At 37.7% G+C, this 19796-nt stretch overlaps 1 long non-coding RNA gene across 2 annotated transcripts in view; it reads left to right on the top strand.

The window, feature by feature from the left end:
* Nucleotides 1-19796, top strand: part of LOC110398216 — a 292377-nt gene that overhangs the window by 211454 nt on the left and 61127 nt on the right. For both annotated transcript variants that reach the window (XR_002438264.1, XR_002438263.1), the window contains 3 exons: nt 6836-6949; nt 11218-11368; nt 13146-13205. This is a non-coding gene — a long non-coding RNA (uncharacterized LOC110398216). The remainder of the gene's footprint in view (nt 1-6835; nt 6950-11217; nt 11369-13145; nt 13206-19796) is intronic.

Genomic DNA, 19796 nt, shown 5'->3' with positions numbered 1-19796 from the left:
CACAATTGTTTCTGTAAGCCCTTTATAGATATGATACCTTAATGTTTTAAAATAAAATTTGATCCATCTTAAGTTTCAACATGAGTTCTCATTGGCAGAATGATGTTAATAAATCATCAGAGCACCATTGATCAACTGACTTATTTAACACTGCACAAACAGCAAGAATTTATACTGGGCCACAAACTCCGCGCCATGCCTTTGCTGTTAAGAGAGTTAATAATTTCACACTGACAGGTTATTAGGTTCTGTGTAACCCCGGAGTTAATATGAAAAATATTTAGAAGGAACTGTGGGCGTAGCACGAGTCAAGTCTGTCTATCTAAAATCTGAGCTGTTGTAAGTGATACATTCAATGCTATGCCTATTAGAGCTTCAGCTTCTACTAAGGTGATGATTCTGGTTCTTATAACATGATTATAGATGGACTGGATCTCATTCTTTTCAGTCTATTTTCTACTTCTGTTGTAGGGTACCAGTTCCCAAGCGCTGTAATCTGTAACCAATTATCTTGGACGTTACTCTGACTAGGCTCATTACATGTTTCTCTGCACTCCATTCCCTGCTCATCTTTCTTTGATGTTGCATTTTCATACATTACATTCCCCACATGCACTTGTAGGATTCAGCCTACATTGGCCTTATTATAGCTTTCACTATTTTTGTAATGAACTGGCTCTCATTTTTCTCATTTCATGTACTGAAAAGAAACCACTGTCAAACTGCAGCCATTAATAGCATAATTTTTTATCTCTTGCTAAACAAAAACACTCCAATCTTCACCTGATAAATTTAGTAAAATTTTATATAATTCTGCCATCTTCAAAACACCAACCTAGCATCTAAATTAGGTCTTAATAAGCAGAAGAGTCATAAAGGCTCATTCTTTCCTCTAGAAGAAAAAAGAAAGAAAAAAAAAAAAGCTACCAGAAATATTCAGAGAATAATTCAACCTGTAAAAGGTGAATCCTTAAATATGAGGTGAAGATGTGTGAAGCCCTTCCCATCCCTCCCTTGAAAGATCAGCAGAAGAGTAGCCCTGGATTCATGGAGTCGTGATTCCCCACAAGGAATGACTGCATAGGCCAAAAGGCCAAATTCTTCAGCCTGGGAAATTGGGCTTGGAAGATATGCAGCGAGGATACGAAAAACATTTTGAGGAACATGACTGCAGTGGAGATAGAGAAGTGCCTACTGTTTTTTCTGATTCCAAAGGCATGCATTTAATGAAGGCAGCATTTGCAGACTCAGAGTAGACCATACTGAGCCACAAACTCCACACCATGCCTTTGCTGTTAAGAGAGTTAATAATTTTCCACAGACTAGTTATAACTCTAACTGCTATGTCCTCCCATGCTGACCATTAATGGGAGTTCAGTGGGCACTGGAGAAGGTCATGGAAGAGAAATCCACCAAAAACTGCCAATTGGAAGTCTCTATGATGCAGATTTTTGGAGGATGGAAGAGTTTCCTGGGGAAAAATCACCAAATGTTTGCTTCTTTCCTACCCTAATTCCCAAGCATCCGCTATTGGGCACTGTCAGTGGCAAACTGGACGTCTTTCATGAGCTGATAAGACTCTTTTACAGCCTTCATAGCCTCAGCTATCTGCCTAAAGATGAGGGTGTAAATCTGTGCTTCTCCTTGCAGCACGTGATTGTGGGTTCCCCGTAGAGGACCTTCTAATGGGCCTGCTCCTCCAAGCCAACTTGCACATACACGTTGGTGTTTAAGAAGGGAAAATTGCTAGCGTAGCATTGAATTGAGTTCTAAATGAATGAACTGATAGAAATGCCATCTGAATGATCACATCTGTGTTCAGCAAGACTAGATTTCTTTTCATTTGAGGGAGCTCTGATCTAATTTTGTGTCTTCCCGCTGGATTTTTATTTTTCCCAGTTGGCAGGGTAATGGGTTACTTTCTGGTAAAGCACACAAATATTTTCTAACTGCAAACCATCATGTTTCAGTGGTTTCAGCTTTTCAGATTGTTATCTGCAACTGTTATTACTATGCTATTGTAACCACCACTTTTTTCCAGATTGAATGTACTGCTATTTGAACTCTGATCCCACAGACAGAGCGTGAACAGCACCTTTAGTAGGACAGCAAATCCTAACTGTTAAACCATGCCCATTTAATTGGTTGTAGTCTCTTTGTATATGTTGAATACTTAAAAAAAAAGAAAAAAAAGTGAGCTCTGATCTTTTACTAAAGAGTGAATTCTGTGAGTTAATATTTTTAACCGTTTTAACCATACTGCTAACCATGTAGTATGTATATACTGAATTCATGGGACTAAATTTCTGATAGTTTTTCTAATTAGAGGCTGAATTTGGGTCCAAATGGGCAGGCAGGTCTTAATAACTGTGTAAACCACTAATCACATCACCCGTCAGATCTTGATGTGTCTTCAATATTTAATTCAGTCAGAAATCCTTAAATAATGCAGTTATTTTTAATTAAAGAAAATAGGGCATTTAGTTGATTTGGTTTTTTTTTAGGCCAGGGAGTATTTACCAACAATATTCCATGCTTTTACTTTTCTCTAATATATATATATTTTCTTTCTTGGTATTTTATGGGTTTTGGATTCTTACTTAGTTACATATTTTTCTAAAAAAAACTGTGACTTTGATTTGTAAATGTGAATGTGATCAATAAGAACCTATGGCTTCAAAGTGTTCTTATTTATATTTAAATCCTTCCTCTCACCTGCTGTTTGTTGCTTTTTAGTTATGTCACCAATCCCACTGGAGCTCAGGAAATCTAGCTGGTCCTCTCTAAACTGCCAGACATATTATTTTCCCTTCTACTCCCATGTCCCTGCAGCTTCTGATGTAAAACAGATTTAAGTTTGTGTAGAGCAGAGGTCAACATGAAAGCTTAAAACAAAACAAAACAAAAAAATATCTGGCATTCAACTTTTAGCTCTGGTTCCTATTATAACTCAAGGCTCTATTTTTGCAATTTAAAAATGGTACTATTGTTCTGCAGCCATCCCCTACCTCTCACTTTCACTGAATTTTTTTAATGACTGTGATGTCCAGTTTAGATAAATTTCTAGTCATGTTGATGATCATTTGGCTGAACTGCAGCTCTTTATGCCACAATTGTAGAATTGACATGTGTTTTGCAAATTGAGCTCTATGAAGTTTTCATTTATTTTGCAAAGCACAAACCTTTGAACACATTCCTCCAGTTCCTGTGTAGTTATTTGCAGTCATGACTTCAAGTCTTTGCTGTGGGTAGGGGGAGTAGTGGCTTAATGGGATCTCTTTAGCAATAGATTTCCTAAAAGTTAATCTCATAATACTTCAATTTTTGTTTATTTGTTCTGTAACGTTCTGTAGCTCTGTAGTTCTTTGTAGTAACACGTCCCTTTCTGAATGCCTCAGTAATTAACCATGAGTTGTGTTGAGTAAGGGTTAAATGCTACGTGCTATGGCTCACTGTGCTGGTCCATTTACCAGTGCTGTGTATATCTAACCAGCCTTTTGCATTTTTCAGTCCTTTATCAGACGGAGATTACAAGTGGAGGTGTGATTCAGTGCTGTGCTTAATATCATTAAACCCTGTGGTAATGGGTAAATCCAGATCCCACTGTGGCCTTACAAGACAAGTTGGCAAAGAAACTTGTGCTGTTTTAGTGAGACAATGAGATTTGGGCAAGGACTGTGCCCCCATTAGGGAATGAAGCCCCACTGCATGAAAATTTTAGATTTTATTGAACATCTCTAAATAAACAAGGATGTATGCAGAGTGCCTGCTGGCCTGTGAAACACCCAGCCTCCCCTGGTCTTGTAGGGAGAAGTAGGTACCCAGAGCAGCCCTAGAGCTACTCTTTGCTGCACTCCAAGCATTTCTGCTGTTCTGTTCACCACAAACTGGTCAGCACACCCGCATGAGTGCAAATTGCTGTGGAAAAAGATGTACTTTTTTCCCCCTGGAACTTTATTCAAACTGCAATAATTAATTACAAACTAGAATTAAGATCCTTATACTATAAAAACTTAGGCCTTATCCCGTAGTGGGTTGGGAATTGTATCAAAATCAGAGGGATAATAAAAGTATCTTTAACTTCATGGAAGCTAAATAAGAGATTGTATTAAATAGGAAGAGTAAATATTCGGTCCATAGCAAAGTTTGAGAAAGAACTTTCAGCTGTGCGTTTGGTGTTAATTTAGCACCTCATTCACTTCTGTATAAATGTGATCACTCTTTCATCAGTTGTCATTTATTGCTTCTCTGGTAGTGATGGTGTCTTCATGCATATGGAGGATGGGATGGAAGGTGGAAAGCAGATAAAAACGCATGGCTGAAGTAGAGCCCTCTGAAAAATTAGGAGGAGTTTTTTTTAATGCATTATTTAGCATGTTATGCTAAAAGATTGCCATGGCCCTAGGGTCTTCAAATGGTTTTGATTTTTTTATTCATAACGAGGAATTTGCACACTTTGAGCAGTTTGGGTTTGGTCATGTGGTTAATTTTGTAGTTGCTTGCTATAGTTGTGTAAACCTGAGAGGACACTGAGACCTTGTACAGTTAGTATAAAATCAGGAGATCTGAGATTGACGTTGTAAGATGCAGTGCTTTATCACAAGAAAAATGTTGCCAGTAAGGAAGAGTCATTTACAGGTAATTCTGAGATGAAAGGGAGGAGAAAAAGGGTCTGACATGAGATTTTGATCTAGGATGCCATAGAACATTCAAATAAGAGAATTCACAACAGAATCCACTGAAGATTTAAAATTATTGTAATACTCCTCATTCCTTGCTCAAAAACTCTACAAAAGCTTGCCAAAGTGCAGCAAGTTTTAGAATCTTCAACAAATGCTGCTATTATCCCAAGTGCTTAAAATCATGACTTTGATTTTGAAAAAGCTTTAAATAATAGAAATAATAGAAACATCACATGCAATGCATACAATAAAAGCTAGTGTCTTGTTTTCAAGCATCATTTAATGTTAAGGTTTATGAACATTGCCTTTTTGCTGTTAGACTTAATATATCACGTATCCTCTGTTGTTGCAGACAAAAACTAAATAACAGACTTGCATATAATCTTGAGCTGGCAATATTGTCCAGATGGCACTCTTTCCTCCAAACTGTGGCAATCTATCTTCACCCTTGTTTCCATATTAATTACTCATCCACATTATTGTATGCTGATTAAAGCTAAAAAAGTAGAATTTCCAGGTCCTGTTCCTAGCCCTATTGCACTACAGCATTGAAACACTGTTGTTTGTAATCTTGACAATTTTTTTTTTTTTTGGTGAAAAAATCACCACAAAGGTACACTGTACATTCTGGTTAAAATTAACGGTAGGAACATATTCTGCACAACTCCAGAAGTTAAGCTTTGTATTTCAATGAACTTGCAATTCTTCCTCTGGAAATACAAGATACAACCTCGAAACTACGACAAATTTTCATCTGCTAGGTCTAGTGTCGGTTGAATGAAACACTGTCTGAGGGAGGTTGTCTGGAGGCAAAATTTCCATCAATACCAAGGCACTAGGTAAGAGTTCATGTGCTAGTGAAAGCATTAGAACTACTTCTATTCAAGGTATTATTGCATACAAGTATTGCAGTGCCACATTTTGTTTGTTGGAGGGTCAGGCTCTATCCCCTGCGTTGTACTGCCGTAACTACTTAGAGTGGTTCACCAAAATAAAAAGTGCTGTTTACAGAGCATTGGTTACTTCCAACAAAATACAGGACAAATAAAACATTACTATTTACATGAATTTACTTTTAATGTTTAAAAAGTTATAATTACTTAAATCTCTTTTTTCTTGCTACAATTGGAGGTAAGTAGATGAAAATTCTGTCTTTGAGTTTCAAAAGAAACATGACGCTCCGGATTTTGGATTGTCTAACTTTCTTTCCCAGTGTGTCAAGTCCAGTATCTCAGGGTGAAACACTGATGTGACAGACTGCCATAATGCAATGTGTTCAACCACCTCAATGATGCATCAACTGGAAGGAGTTCCCAAAGATTCAGTTCACACATGCACACACACAAAAAAAAAACATGAGGGAGAAACAGTTTGGGGAAGCGGAACATTAATCTTTTTCACATAGTTTGGCACAAATTTAATTACGAAGTATTTGTAAATGTTCAATCAATTAGACCACTTGATTGTCAAACTTATAACTTTGAAAGCAGATTATCTTTTGCAGAAGAAAAGCTTCTCTTAACCAAGATCTTTTATGTTAACTGCTCCAGAAAGAAAATGCTATGTTTTCCATAGGACATGAAAAAAGAGAAGGAAAAAAGTGCACAATCTTTGGCCAAATTTCAGGATTTTCATATAAATGGACTAGTTAAACCTTCAAACTGCTAAGTTAGGGGGAAAAATCACTTTTCCTTTCCAGACAGTAATTATATTTAATAGAAATAGTCATCTAGTAACCCTAGAATATTTAATTTTTATAAGGCAAACTCAAAACTAATTGCAGGTAGGTTCACAAACTGCATGAAAGCTATTAATTTTTCCTTAAGTTTGCAAGTACTTCTCCAATGACTCTCTTTCATGTCTCTTTTACTAGTAATATTTAAGTTCAAGATTTGGCAGTTCCAATACCAGGTAGCATAGTCTTTATAAATTATCAACAATGGAATCCCATGAAAGTAAATTGTCCAAACTGAATCTGTTTCTTTGTACGTAACGTTGCCATCTCTGGAAAAAAATGAAGTTATAAATCTACAGATAGAGACCTTAATATCCACATTGTGTATCTCTTCTGCCAGGTTCATTTTTCTCCCTGATAATTTTTTTTTTTTTTTTAACTCCTTGCATTGTAACTACTGTGTCTCATTTTCTCATAGCACTGTCTTCTTGGGCTTTACTGACTGCAAAAATAGAAGATCTGCTGAGTGTTGACTGGTTGTTGTCCTGAAACGTCCTGAGCTTCCACATCCCTCTGCTCAAAGAAATGCCAGGTAATGTTCAACTGTGCCACAACTGAACCTCCTCGTAAAACTACATGAAACTGAAGACCTATCCCTGCACAGAGGTGAATGGAATAACTGTATGCTTGTGTGGAGTCTCATAACATTGTATGGTACCAAAAAGACTTGCAGAGATGTCTTAGGTGTTTAGTGTGATATTTCCAGATTGTCATATTCTGTCACAAGTATCTCAATGGAGTCATGCCATAAGACATTGAAAGACATGACGCTGAATTGTTTTGATGTCTACTGGTCACAATGGCACAAGCAAGAGGTTTTCCAGCTGATGTTAAGTGGTCAGAGGATAGGTGACACATTTTAGGAAAGTTATCATGTTTATTAAGGCAAATCATGTTGTGAGGTAGTGTCACATGACCCTTCCCAATCACACTGAATTGACAGAAAGCTTCTAGTTTCATGGAGGGTATTTGGAGCAGAAATCTATCATATTTAGTGGGATGAATGCTTGGAATATGTCTTAGTCAACCACAATATAGCTTTATGACAGTATACTTTCGTACTTATACATATTGTACACCCTAATGAATGCAGTCAGTACTGTAGTTAAGGTATGGCATAGATTGAAGTCTGATGCAATAAAACTATCCAGTGCTCTGTGCTACAGATTGTGAGAAGGATGGTATCTGGGTGCTATGGGGGGAAAGTTTGTAAATATGGAGAGAAAGAAAACTAAGAGGGGGATTGGGAGGGAGAGTGCACCAGGAGAGCACACTCCATACTCTGTTATATTTCTTGAGTACCACTTTCTAAATCTGTCGTCAGCAGAAAAGAAAAAAAATAATAATGTATTTAATTGTTTTTTCCAATGCAAGGGTAGAGCTTGGTTGTCAGGCAGAAGGAATGCTGGTGAGATCGGCAGCCCCATGACAGCACCAGAAACAGCAATGGGCTAGACTTAACATCCCCTCTATGGAAAAGAAACTTGCAGGGCAAATTCAGTGCATACTGGACAAACCAGAGATGTTTGCAGTCTGGGAGCAAATCAGAGCAGAACATGAGTGGCCGTGCTCCACTGACAAAATGACAACCCAGAAGTTGTTCAAACAGAAAATTGATTGCTGTTACTCTCTTGTGTTGAAGGCAGTCCCTGTGTTGGCTGCAGAAGGAGTTTGAGCATGCAGACCAAGACTAAATCATAACCAGAGTCTGTCTGAAACCTTCTCTGCCAGTAAGAACAGCAGGAATACTGTCTGTCCAAGTGCTGCTGCAGCTGAGTTAAGATGTATTGCAGCAATGAGCTGCCTCACTAATGCTGACTTAACAAGGAGTCTTGGCTGCTTGCTTGTGACTGCATGTAACCTTTTCAAAAGCACCCAGATATCTTAGGATCTTGATTCTCATTGCAAGTTGGATAGCTGAAGGGTGACTAACGTAAACAACAGTCTAAATGCAATGAGATTGTCTGAAATGGTCTCATAAATCTCAGACCACTCCTTCAACCCAAGTTTCATCTGTTTGTGCTCTATGGAAGTTGCATAGTGGTTGGACAAGTGTTAAAACAGTGTTTTGTCGGCCAAATCTGGCTGATTTTTGGAACAGCCTGTGGTTCATTTTCTTCCAGCCCCTCCTCACCCATGCCTGTCAATTTTCACTGGGACATTGCACTGAGCACAGATGTTGGTGTGTAGGTGCAGGGTGCTGCACATATGTGTCCTGCTACCTGAGATGGTGGAGAGTGTGGAGTGTTCCCACAAAGCATGCAGCATGCCAGCTCTCTGTATCTCAGTGAGGGCTAGAGGGTTTTTTTTTCCCTGTGGATCTTTTACATGCAAGTCAGGCTTCACATAGCCCACAGTCAAAAAAAAAAAAAAAAAGAGAGAAGAAGGGAAGAAAGAAATCCTCCACTACAGAGACAAGTAGCAACATGTGGCTGAAAGATAACAGAAACATACATGCAAGTGCAAGAATTAAATATGGAAATATGAAAATGAGGTTGTTTTTTTTCTTTAAGCAAAAGAACTGATTCACTTGTCATTGCTGGAAATTACATGGGACCTTATTTCCTTAGCAGCCCATCTCTGAAGAACAAAATAGAAAAAAAAGGTCCGTAGATAAGAAGCACCATCTCAGTACCCAGTTGTGTTGGTTGGCTTTGGCAGTGGGAGTCTTTTGCAAAACTTTTCAGACGGCATGAAAAAAAGCAACAGAAAAGAAAAGATAAAGACAAAAGAGCACATTAGAACAAAATGTGCAAGATGCAGATGTGTGGTCTTCCTGCCTTCTCAGTCTTGTCTCCAGTCTTGCTGCAATGTCACACCTTCCTATGAGGCACTGGATTTATTTTCAGTGGCTTTTTCTTCCACTGTCATTTCCTGCACATCCTCCTTCCCTGCGTGTCCCTTCTTCCTGCCCATAGCCCACATCTTTTCCAGATATTTAATGAAAAAGTGATTACCTCTGCTCCCTGCAGGCTCTGCCCCTGCTCTGTGATGGTTTGAACAAGCTGTAAAAAAATCACAGTGCTCAGCAATGGGGCTGGTTGTTTCTGAGCCACATCCCTCTGGAGTCTGCAGCTAAGAGCTGCCTCCAGGAGCAGCAGAGCGATAAAGATACAGTCTATAGTGTTAAGGACTGCTGGGTTCACTCTGTTCCTTGTCCTGTTAATTTGTCAGTCTGTGTTTACAAAAGGATAAAGAGTAAAACACCCGTGATCCTGTAATTTTCATTAGGCCCCAAGAAATCTAGTTATTGATGTACTCTTCAGCAGGCAAGAAGATGAGTTATCTTCCTCTTTTTATGCAAAGATTTGGTATGAATCTTGCCCATATTGTTTATTAAAGTGGATAGGACTGTCTCTTACTGAGAGCCTTTGCAGTGTCAGGCAAAACTTGAAGCCAAGCCTAACTGGGGCCAATATTCCATTCTACATAGCATAGTCATGTGGAAAAGAATATTCATTTTAAGTTAACTTGTCTGGGAAAAGCCCAGCCCTATTTTGTATGTATAGACACCAATACGTTGGGTTGTAAAAATGAGCAGTGACCCATTAGATTTACTTACTGGAATATACATCCTGAATGTTGCAAGTGCTCCAAGGCAGATCCTGAGCTGCATTTTTTGCCCATTCAAATGTGCACAAAACATGTTGTGTTTGCTTTGGTTTTTTTTTAAAGAAGAAAAAAAGCTTGATTATTAATTAGTTTCAGCATTTCCCAGTAAAGGCAGTTTTCCATTAAACAACCAATAAGTAATCTAAAATTGGGATGATTTATCAGACCTATGTGGTACAATGGGAGCCTCGCAGCAGCCCGGTTTTATGGAGGAAGCAGGGTTGTGTGGTGCACCAGGAAAGAGTTGGGTATGCCATTCATTCTTTAGCCATTGGCGAGAATTAGGAAATCCTGTCTCCTTCCCATCTGACTAGTAACAAATTGAGTTTCAGAGTGTGTTGTTATGAAGACGGAGAAGGTGGAACTGTAGTTCAGCCTTGCACGTGCCAAGTTATGCTCAGGTCTTCAGAGCAAAACGACCACTAGAACACAAGGAAAATAATCTGGCCCTCCCATGTTTGTGTTGCAATATCCAGACTTCCAACAAAGCAGCGGATATGGCAGCCTAACATCCTCAGTGGAATCTTCCTGTTGCGTGGCTGTTGTCACTGTTATTTTCCTCCTTTTCTGTTTTGATGAAATTTCAAACAGTTCTGTCTTGAAGGTTGGTGAGGCAGCAACATGGTGCACCCAGAAGAGGCTTGTGTTGAACAGGTCAGCCTGACAAGTATATCCTGGTTAACAGGGTGCTTATGAACCTGAACAGTATGAACACAGAAGAGGGTAATCAGAGACAAAGGATTACTTGCTTTTTAAAATTTCACATCAGTGTGAAGAAAATAGGTTTTCCTCTCTCTTAATAGAGTAATATCATTCTCCAAATGAGTTAGGCATCCTCTTTCTGCACTTTGTGTTCTCCTCAGTGTCACCTACGCACACTGTTTCTAAAACTTGTATTCTACTTTGTGCAAATATTTACTATTTTCTGTTTTCTCTATTTTGATACCTTATTTTCTCTGCTTCCATCTATGTTTGCTTTTTCCTTACAATGCTTCTCTTTTTAAATCTTGTCTTCCTCTTGGCTAGATCTTTTCCAATGGTTCCTATTTTCTCGAGGGTGCCTATAGTTTTATTTTGGTAGTCACAAACCTCTGATAAACTATTCCTTAGATTTGAAATATCTCTTTTACCATCTCAGCCGTGTTGATTGTTGACGCTAATTTATCTTCATTTTCTTCCAACATGCAGTTCCTCCAACCGCTTCTGGTTTCCTGGGTACCTAACAACTGTTCACGTTCAGACACCCTGGAAGGGTAACCTACTTTGAAGATTTTATCGGCTTATTGCCTGAATGGGAAGCAGCTGAGTTTCATCTCATCCCTGTTGTGGTTAATTCCAGGTATTTATTAAACATTCAATATTGAATGAGTCAGAAGGAGATTATGAGATAGACTATTTCTTGTCTGTAAAGAATGCACGCAGTGTGATTGCTTCTCATTTTGCCCATTCCTGATTGGGTCCAGAGAGGTGGGAATGTGAAGACACAGACACCTCCATGACCACCTTCTTGGAAGATTTTGGTGAAAGGATTGATGTTGCCTGAGCTACACCTTCCCATGATGCTGAGTGCAGGGAACAGATAGGCGTGAGTCACTGTGAGTGCTGGAATAGATTATCCTTCCCTGGGCTGGCAAAGAGTTGAGGGAGACCTTGGCAAGAAAACTACTGTGCACACTATGAAACCAAGGACAAATCAGACTCCTTTAACATGCTGAACATTTATCACGGCATTTCAGATCACATATGTCTTGGAATGATTGCTTAAAGAAGGCACAGATAAAAAATAGAGGAGTCCAGTTCAGGTGCATAGTGTACTCTTTGTATATGGCTCCTCTTGTGCAATATAGGGAGGTTGTAAAAAACTGCACAAATTTAACGTGCAATAAGTCAAGTTCCTACCTTCGTCCCCTTCGTCACGGAACCGGGCCAAACGCCCGTAAACCGTTGACACATGTATTAAATAAATAGCACCTCTGATAGAGAAATACATAAACACAGTAAATGTTAATGTTCCAAAAATATGCAGGTAGGAGGCAGCTTCATGTGCCTGTAAAGACTTTGTTGTCAGTAGACCTACAGAATAATATCTGCTGTTCTAGAGAAGAGATCAGGGATCAAAAATGTTTTCACAGTTGTAGAAGTAATAAAGAAAAGCCTGCAATCTCTGTCTGATTGCTGTGGTCACTCCTGGCACCTACTCCTCCTTTTAATGAAGAGACATGGGTGTTGCTGGGTGGAGAAGAATATTTTTAATCTCCATAATACAGTCTTTGATAACTTGTGGGAGGTCTTCAGTATAGAAGTCTTCTGTGGACACTATGACTGGAAGAGCTTTACCAGCTTTTATGATAGCAAGATAAGCTTCGTAATGTTCACTTGTTGTTGTTGTTGTTGTAGTTTTTGGAAGAAAAAAAAAACAACAACTTTGAATTATCTGTCATTTAAAACCAAACCAAAGTCCTCCTGTTTTGTTGTGTTTCTTGTGGCTTTGATCGAAAAAAATATATATCTGCAAATGTGAATCAATGATGATTAAAGGTGAGGGATATCATAGGAATGCAGCAAGATATGAATTGTCATACTGTACCTGGGAAGTGGTTTAGATATCACAGCACTGTATCTCTGGCAGCAGTCAGGGTCTGAGGATTCAGCTGAAGACAGAATTTTGTGATACCAGGTGAGGACTACCCCATTCTAAACACAGATCTCTTCTTATTTGGCAGTAATTCAAGTTAACTATAGTAATGTTGGAGATTCTTGTATTATACAAATATCTGACTTCTCTTTGTAATCTGTTGGATTTAATCTGAGCTTAGTGAAATATTATGATATTGCATATCAACGGCCTAATTATCCAAAATGAGGGATAAAAAGGCTTTCCTTTTATTGGTTTTGAATTTGCATCTCTTTGTTATCACTGCTTGTCCTTGTGTTACAAAACAAGGAGAACAGAAGCACTAGATCTATATTCTCTAAACCAGCCACGGTTTCACATACTTTTAACATGTTTCAGAAGAAGCTGTGCTATTGTTTTATACAATGCCAGTAGTACCACGGTACTTCAAACAGCTCTCTGAAATGCAATTCTTTCTGTTCCTGCTGTTATCATTTCCTAGGACACTGGGAAAGACCCCAGCTCTAGATGTTGGATTAAGATCTTCACTTCAGCAGCTGAGGTCAGTGGCTCCTGTCGTTTGGTCTGCACTTCTCCTCACTCAGAGAGTGGTTCCAAATAGAGGCCGTCAGCCTAAGAAGCAAGTAGGGCTTCCAGGCAGCCGTTCTGCTGTTGGGACCCCGATGAGTAATTTCTTTTCTCTTAATCCATTATGTAGCATCAAGACCTGAATTCAAAACTTTCTGTGGTTTAAAGGGATCTTCCCAGTGCTAGTTTTGGAGGGTTTTTTGAAAAAACTATGCACCTGATAGAGCTCAGACCATAATTACTGTAAATTGGGCACTTACTCTTTTTACAAAAAAACTCTTTTGCATTATTAAAATACAGAAACATCAAACTCACTGACTTCCATATAAAGGGGGAGGGTAAGAGAGGAGTCACACATAACTTGAGTTACTCGAGCATAAGGTATTTTTATTCAATTGAGCCCTTTAGTTCAGATTAGGATCATAGCTTCTTTTGAATGTACTAGTTACTTTGAGTTCTTCGTTCAGTGTTGAAAAACTAACACTTCTAGACATCTCTGACAAGTTCAAATAAAAAGCCATTAGGATCTTCTAAATTTAAATCTCACTGGAAAGTTGAATTTACAAAAATGCCTGTCTACGGTACATATGGATCTATACAGGAAAACAGCAGCACAAGTTAAGGCAACATAGGACAAGTCTTATTTTAATTTTCTATCTTAATATTGGGAGACGAAGAGCCATATGTGACAACAAACAATTTTGTAAAGGATTCTGAGGATGTAGTGGAAAGACTGTGCTCATGATGAGCTGATATGGGCATTTTTTCTCGTATCTCTGTGTAGTAAGAGATAGTTGTACCAGTGTCAGACTTGCAATCTTTTGGAAGATTATGTTGGATCGTTAATTCATCTGTACATTTATGACTTGAGAAATATAATGATTTATCTTTGGTTTAATAGTAATATAATAAATGTCACCATTTTTACACTTTTAATCTGCTGGCTTTACAAAGAAGGCCAATGTTTTAACAGATTGATAACTCAGAACTGACCAAGAAGAAAAAAAAAGCTCTTAAAATGAATACATTTCAAGGAGGCTGTAATTATTTCCTTCTTTGTGACTTACAGCAACATACTGAAAGTTAATAAAGATAAATGTAACATTTACAGGGTAATAAGAGATTGTGGAAGGAAATAAACAAACCTAGGATATAGTGCATCTAAGTAAACACAAAGGTTGTAAAACCTTCAAACTCAAATATCAAGAGCGCTGCAAATTAATGCTGCACACAATAGACCCTTTGGAAGCTAACTTAATCCACCCCCATGTATCTACATGAGGGCCATGCATAACAATGCATGAGCTGGATTTCCATTAGAGTTTCCTCTGCAGGCTGTCAGTTGTTTGAAGAAATAACAATTTCCTAGGCATGAAAGCTTTTTCAGAGTGTTCCCACTGATGTGTAATAAAAGTGACTTTACTTTTTTTCTCCCCCCTCTTCCTCAGCCCTTCCCCCCGAGATGTGACTTTAGCGGGGGAAGAGGATGGACTTAGAACCCCGGCCCCCTACCAGTTTACCTTGCCTGGATTATCAGTGCAGGTGTTAAAATAATTGAAGGTGTGGTAGGAGATACAACCCCTAATAGCCTTTCCTATATGGAGATTACCTAGGTAGAGAATGCCAGAGTACCTGAAGAATAGGCAAGTGAGTACCTTATTAACATAGCACCATTCAGCGGCAGCTGCATATCTGGAAAAAAAACCCTTTAAAGAGCCTATTCATCTATGTTAATGGGCCCATTGCACAGTACATTGTGTGGGAAATTAAGTCTCTGGCTGTGAACTTCCTGTGCTGTGCAAGCTGCCTTGACTCTTTTTTATTGCTTCAGTGTTATTATCTCCTCCTGGAAATAAAAACAATCATGTTCTCACATTTGAGAAGCCAAAACATTCCCAGATAACAAACTGGTTGAAAGTTTCTTTTGTTTCCCTTATTAAGTGAAAAAATATGTTTTGAAATTAAAGTAAACCCTAAATTAACATCAAAGCCCATCAAATTAGCTGAGCTGTCATACACATGATAATGTTGGGTTTTCTTTTTTTTTTTTTCCCTCCCATGTAAAATACACAATTTAAATTGCTTTCCTATTTATTGTTCCTTCCTTGGAATTAATTTTTGCCACAAAATATGTTAATTTATTCAAATGAGACATGATTTTTGAATGTTTAACTGGCAAAAGAACTGCTTTCCTGCTGAAAGATTGAGGTAGAAAATAACACTTCTTTAAGCATTTTCCGAAAATATTACGCCTCTCCATTTTAGCACCAAGTGGACGGATTCTTTAAACGTAGATCTGGAAAAGCGTACCTAAAAGAGTACACCTTGCTTGTTCAAGATATTTTCAAGCTCTATCATCAATTTAAGAGTAACATATGATATTGTACAGCCTATATAACCTTTTACCAAAAAAATAATTATCGTCAAATGTTGAACAAATTTTTCATTCTTCATTTAAGATCTAAATGCTACACATTGCATCATCATCATTGTCATCGTCTTCATCATGCTGCCAAAAGAAAGGTTTAATGATCAATGCTAATTGGTTAAAACTCAATTAAGGATGATTGTTTCATTTTTTTTTATCTTGCCTCTTTCAGTCCTTCCTCATTTTCAAGTTAACTTAATTTGTTCAAGTATTTAATGCATTTAATGAGCATACCAGAATATAAGTAAAATTGTCATTGAATATGCTGTATTCCTTCCATGGTGTACACTCAGCTTCAATTGGACAACAGTAAGAACAGCCAAAAAAATCATAAATGTTGCTGTTATTTGAATTATTGATATAAATGGCAATAGAATCCAGTTCTTTAGATAAAAGTACTATTTAGAAGCACTACAAACCTGGCTCACTCCATCCCAGTTATGAAGAATTACCAGAAGATCAAGGAAGTCAGTAAGGAACGAGCCTTGTAATGCAAACTATCACTTTATCCAGTCTGTTTGCACAAACTTCCCATGCACCCATCCTATAATTTTTCTTCAAAATTTTGTCTGTGAAAGCTCAGGAACAGGGATGGTATGGTATTGCTGTTTTCTGTGCTTCATAGTTCTTGACAGTATTATCATAATAAAAATCATTATTGTTGCTGGTAGACACAGCACTGAGTGCTCTTTGGGTGTCTGCAAGTCTGACAAGTGATGATACACTAATATCAGGGAGGAAATCAATATTTGATATTAGTTAATGATTCAATTATGGAAATTCTTCCCTTAATGCCACTTGTTAACGAAAGTCACCATAAGTTGTAGTCCATTCAGCTCATCTTCCAGTAGCACTCTGAATTACACCTTCCTGACATTTAGATATTGGAATATTAAACAGATTTCTCTTTCCAGTCCAGTCCAGCACTTTGTTCACAGCACAAACCATCTGGAAACATATACCCATTAGTGCTCTGGAAGGCACTGTTAAGAGTTTGCATATTTTAAAAAGTTGGAGAAAATTAGAACTGAAGAAAGACCAACACATGATACAAATCTACAGCAGTAGATCTGGCTGTTACATCACTGTTACAACTTTTTTTTTCCAGTGGTACATTACATCATATTTTTTTTCCTTTTAATATCTAAAATGACATGCAGTTTTATTTGTTTGTTTGCTTGATGACTGGAACTTTGCAGGTTTTAAAATATGTTTTAGGAGTTTAAAAATATACATTGAAGTTCCAGACCATCCATTTCCATTTAATCCCTTTTCCACGGCAATACCATTTTTATATAGCAAGTGTGCTGATGGCATTTTATGAATAACAGGGAGGCTGGTAATCTGGATGCAAGCTAAATTTTTTCAAACAGTTGCTGTAAAGATAATTCAGATTAATGGGCCATTTACAGTCTTGCTAACTTACTAACTGGCTCTGTGCTCTAGGTAATCAGGGTGACATTACTGCCGGCACAAAAATGACATCTCGTCATCAGAAATTTTCTTCATTGGCACAGAAAATGCCAGGCACATCACCTCTGACTGTGTGGCCACCACATCTATTAACCTTATTGATTTGGAGTCATGCTGTGCCACACTGGAAAACTACTCCCTGCTGAAAGACTCAAGTGGATCAATCCTGAACCATGAACAAAACTCAATAACAAAATGTAGTAGGCACCTTTCTCCATTAAGTATTCCTCAAAGTAAATCACATTAGAGGACGTCACCTTGAGGACCTTCCCTTAGGATTCTGTGATCTCCCAGAAACAGATAGAGAAAAATGGCAAAATTGAAGGAAAAGATGTTTATATTGCCAAATGTATTTTATGTCAGTGTCCTCAAATATCTTACTATAACTAATTTTCCCTATCTAAACTTCAAAAATCTAAACTTGCTTTTTGTTTTTAGTGATGATTGTCCCTGGTATGTCATCCAGTGACAGATGAATCTGAGTTTCTCCTTTTATCAACCTTTCAGCATTTTCATGTATTTATCAGCATTTATTTTTGAGAGCCTCAGTGTGATGGATCTTGAAAATGAAACAAGGCATCTAACTCCTTTCAGCCTCATACAGTTAACAAAGAAGGCAACAAAAGGAGTTCCAGAGCTTCATATTTCCTGACAAAAGATAGAGGATTGCAGCAAGCCCCATTCATATTTAAATGTTCATGGCTTTAGAATTAAAAGTCCATCTTTCATGTTACCATTTCCGTTCTTTACTTTTTTTGTTGGTGTTTGCCAGCAATGAAAACTATGTCCCAAACATTAGACTCTTCAGTCTGCAGAACTTCTGTTCTTAGAAAATATTCCTTGTTACAGCCAACTGAAGCTTTTATTTTTTTGCTTTTTTTTTAATGGGAGTTGCACATCATTCTAGTTGTTAATTGTCTTGGAAAACTCATTTAGGACAAGAAAAGTGTGGGTATAACTAGTCTGTATGCATGTGAGTAATTATAGCTTAGTAAGTTTTATTAAACCTAGCGGGACCCACAACCTCAGGGAAAATTACTCACACAAGTAAGGGGCACAGGACAGGATCATTTCTGTTGCTGTGTACTGTGACAACAGTATTTTTTCCCAAGGGTCTGATCTGAACACTCAACAGCTAAAACCTACGGGCATAAGGTTGAATTTTACACTGGTTTTGGTGTTAATGAATTTCCTTAAAAATAATCCTTGTATGATGTTTGGCCATGCTTAATATCTGTATATTTATCTGTATTAAATATTTTGATATTTTATTTCAAAGAAAATTCTAGATTATAAAAAGAAAGGAAAAACAAATGAAATGACATTAGAAAATATTATCAGTTGCTTGGGAAAAAAAAGGTGATTTCTCAAAGCCTCATCGAAGTCTGGAAAATATTATTTTTATTCCTTAGGAAATAACCCTGGGTATCTAATTAATGTCATGAAATTAAGACCATTTATCTGAAAAACTGAAAGAAGATCTATATACGCTCCAAAGTTCAGTGTTTGTCCCTGAGCTCTAACATGGGATATACTGTGTGAAAGTCTAACATGGGATACACCATATATCATCTCTATTTAGAGCCCCTAGGCAGGAAGTATGGATAAAAAAAATAATCAAAATTACTGTTTTTCTTTACTGAAAGCCCTCCAAGGAATTCATTGGAATGAGTTCTGTCTGCCCATCTAATGATAATTATTTAATTAGCAATTTATAATGATAATGGGATTTTACCCCCCACCAGTCCATCTTGTCGGTAAGAAAAATATAAGTAGACAACCTTATGTATTACTTTACCACTTTTGGCAGTTGGCACAAGATATTGTGGGCCAGCGTTGTGATTCCCCACAGTTAAACCATAAAAGCAGTGTATTCATATATTTCCTTTGCCCACAGTGTTTCCTTTTCTCATTACTGTGGGTGACTGGCATTCTCACAATGTGTGTGGGTGCACAGGCTTGTTGTGTCACCATGGACAGTTCTAAGAGCAGCTTCATTAGTTCTTTTTACAACAAAAGCTAGGTTTTTTTTCCTGCCTTCTCTTTCTTTCCCTTAGTTGGCATGCGGGTTGAATTTTTCTTGGACCCCCTGCTTGACTTTTTTTTTAGAGCTCCTTTTGAACAGTGCAGCAGTGTGAACACTAGGAATTGTAACTGATAGACTGTTTGCAGGAGAACTCATGAAAGTTCTCTTTGTTCACTTCACATCAACCAGGTTTATGCAGACCCTCCCCCACCTCAGCCAAACAGGGAAAAGGAAATCCACTTTTAATTATACATTGATGGGAATCACTGTATAGTGAAATTGCATCAAGTGGAGAATGCCCATTTTATACTCCTTTATCTAAGAATCCAAAAGAAGCACTGGCGTAAAAAAAAATGGATATGCAAGCATAGACTTCTCAGTATATAGCCAGGCCTGACTAATTGAAATCACTTTGCCAACTCTGCTTCCAGTCCTGGTAAAAATTTTCAGCAGTATCTTTGCACTGTAAGAGTGATTTATCCCTTAGTCCTTGATCTTATAATGTCTTATTTTTGAAACCTTACCAAAAATATTTCCAAAGCTATGTATTTTTAATGTGGGAAAAAAAAAAGATTTGCAAGTGTAAGCTATTTTCAAAATTTGAACTGATGGTGTTGGTGTCTTTCCTATTTCCTTCC

This window comes from Numida meleagris, chromosome 4, assembly GCF_002078875.1.
Source record: "Numida meleagris isolate 19003 breed g44 Domestic line chromosome 4, NumMel1.0, whole genome shotgun sequence".
Lineage (NCBI taxonomy): Eukaryota > Metazoa > Chordata > Aves > Galliformes > Numididae > Numida > Numida meleagris.
Note: the sequence above shows the minus strand (reverse complement) of the source record. Positions and strands in the feature narration are given on the sequence as shown.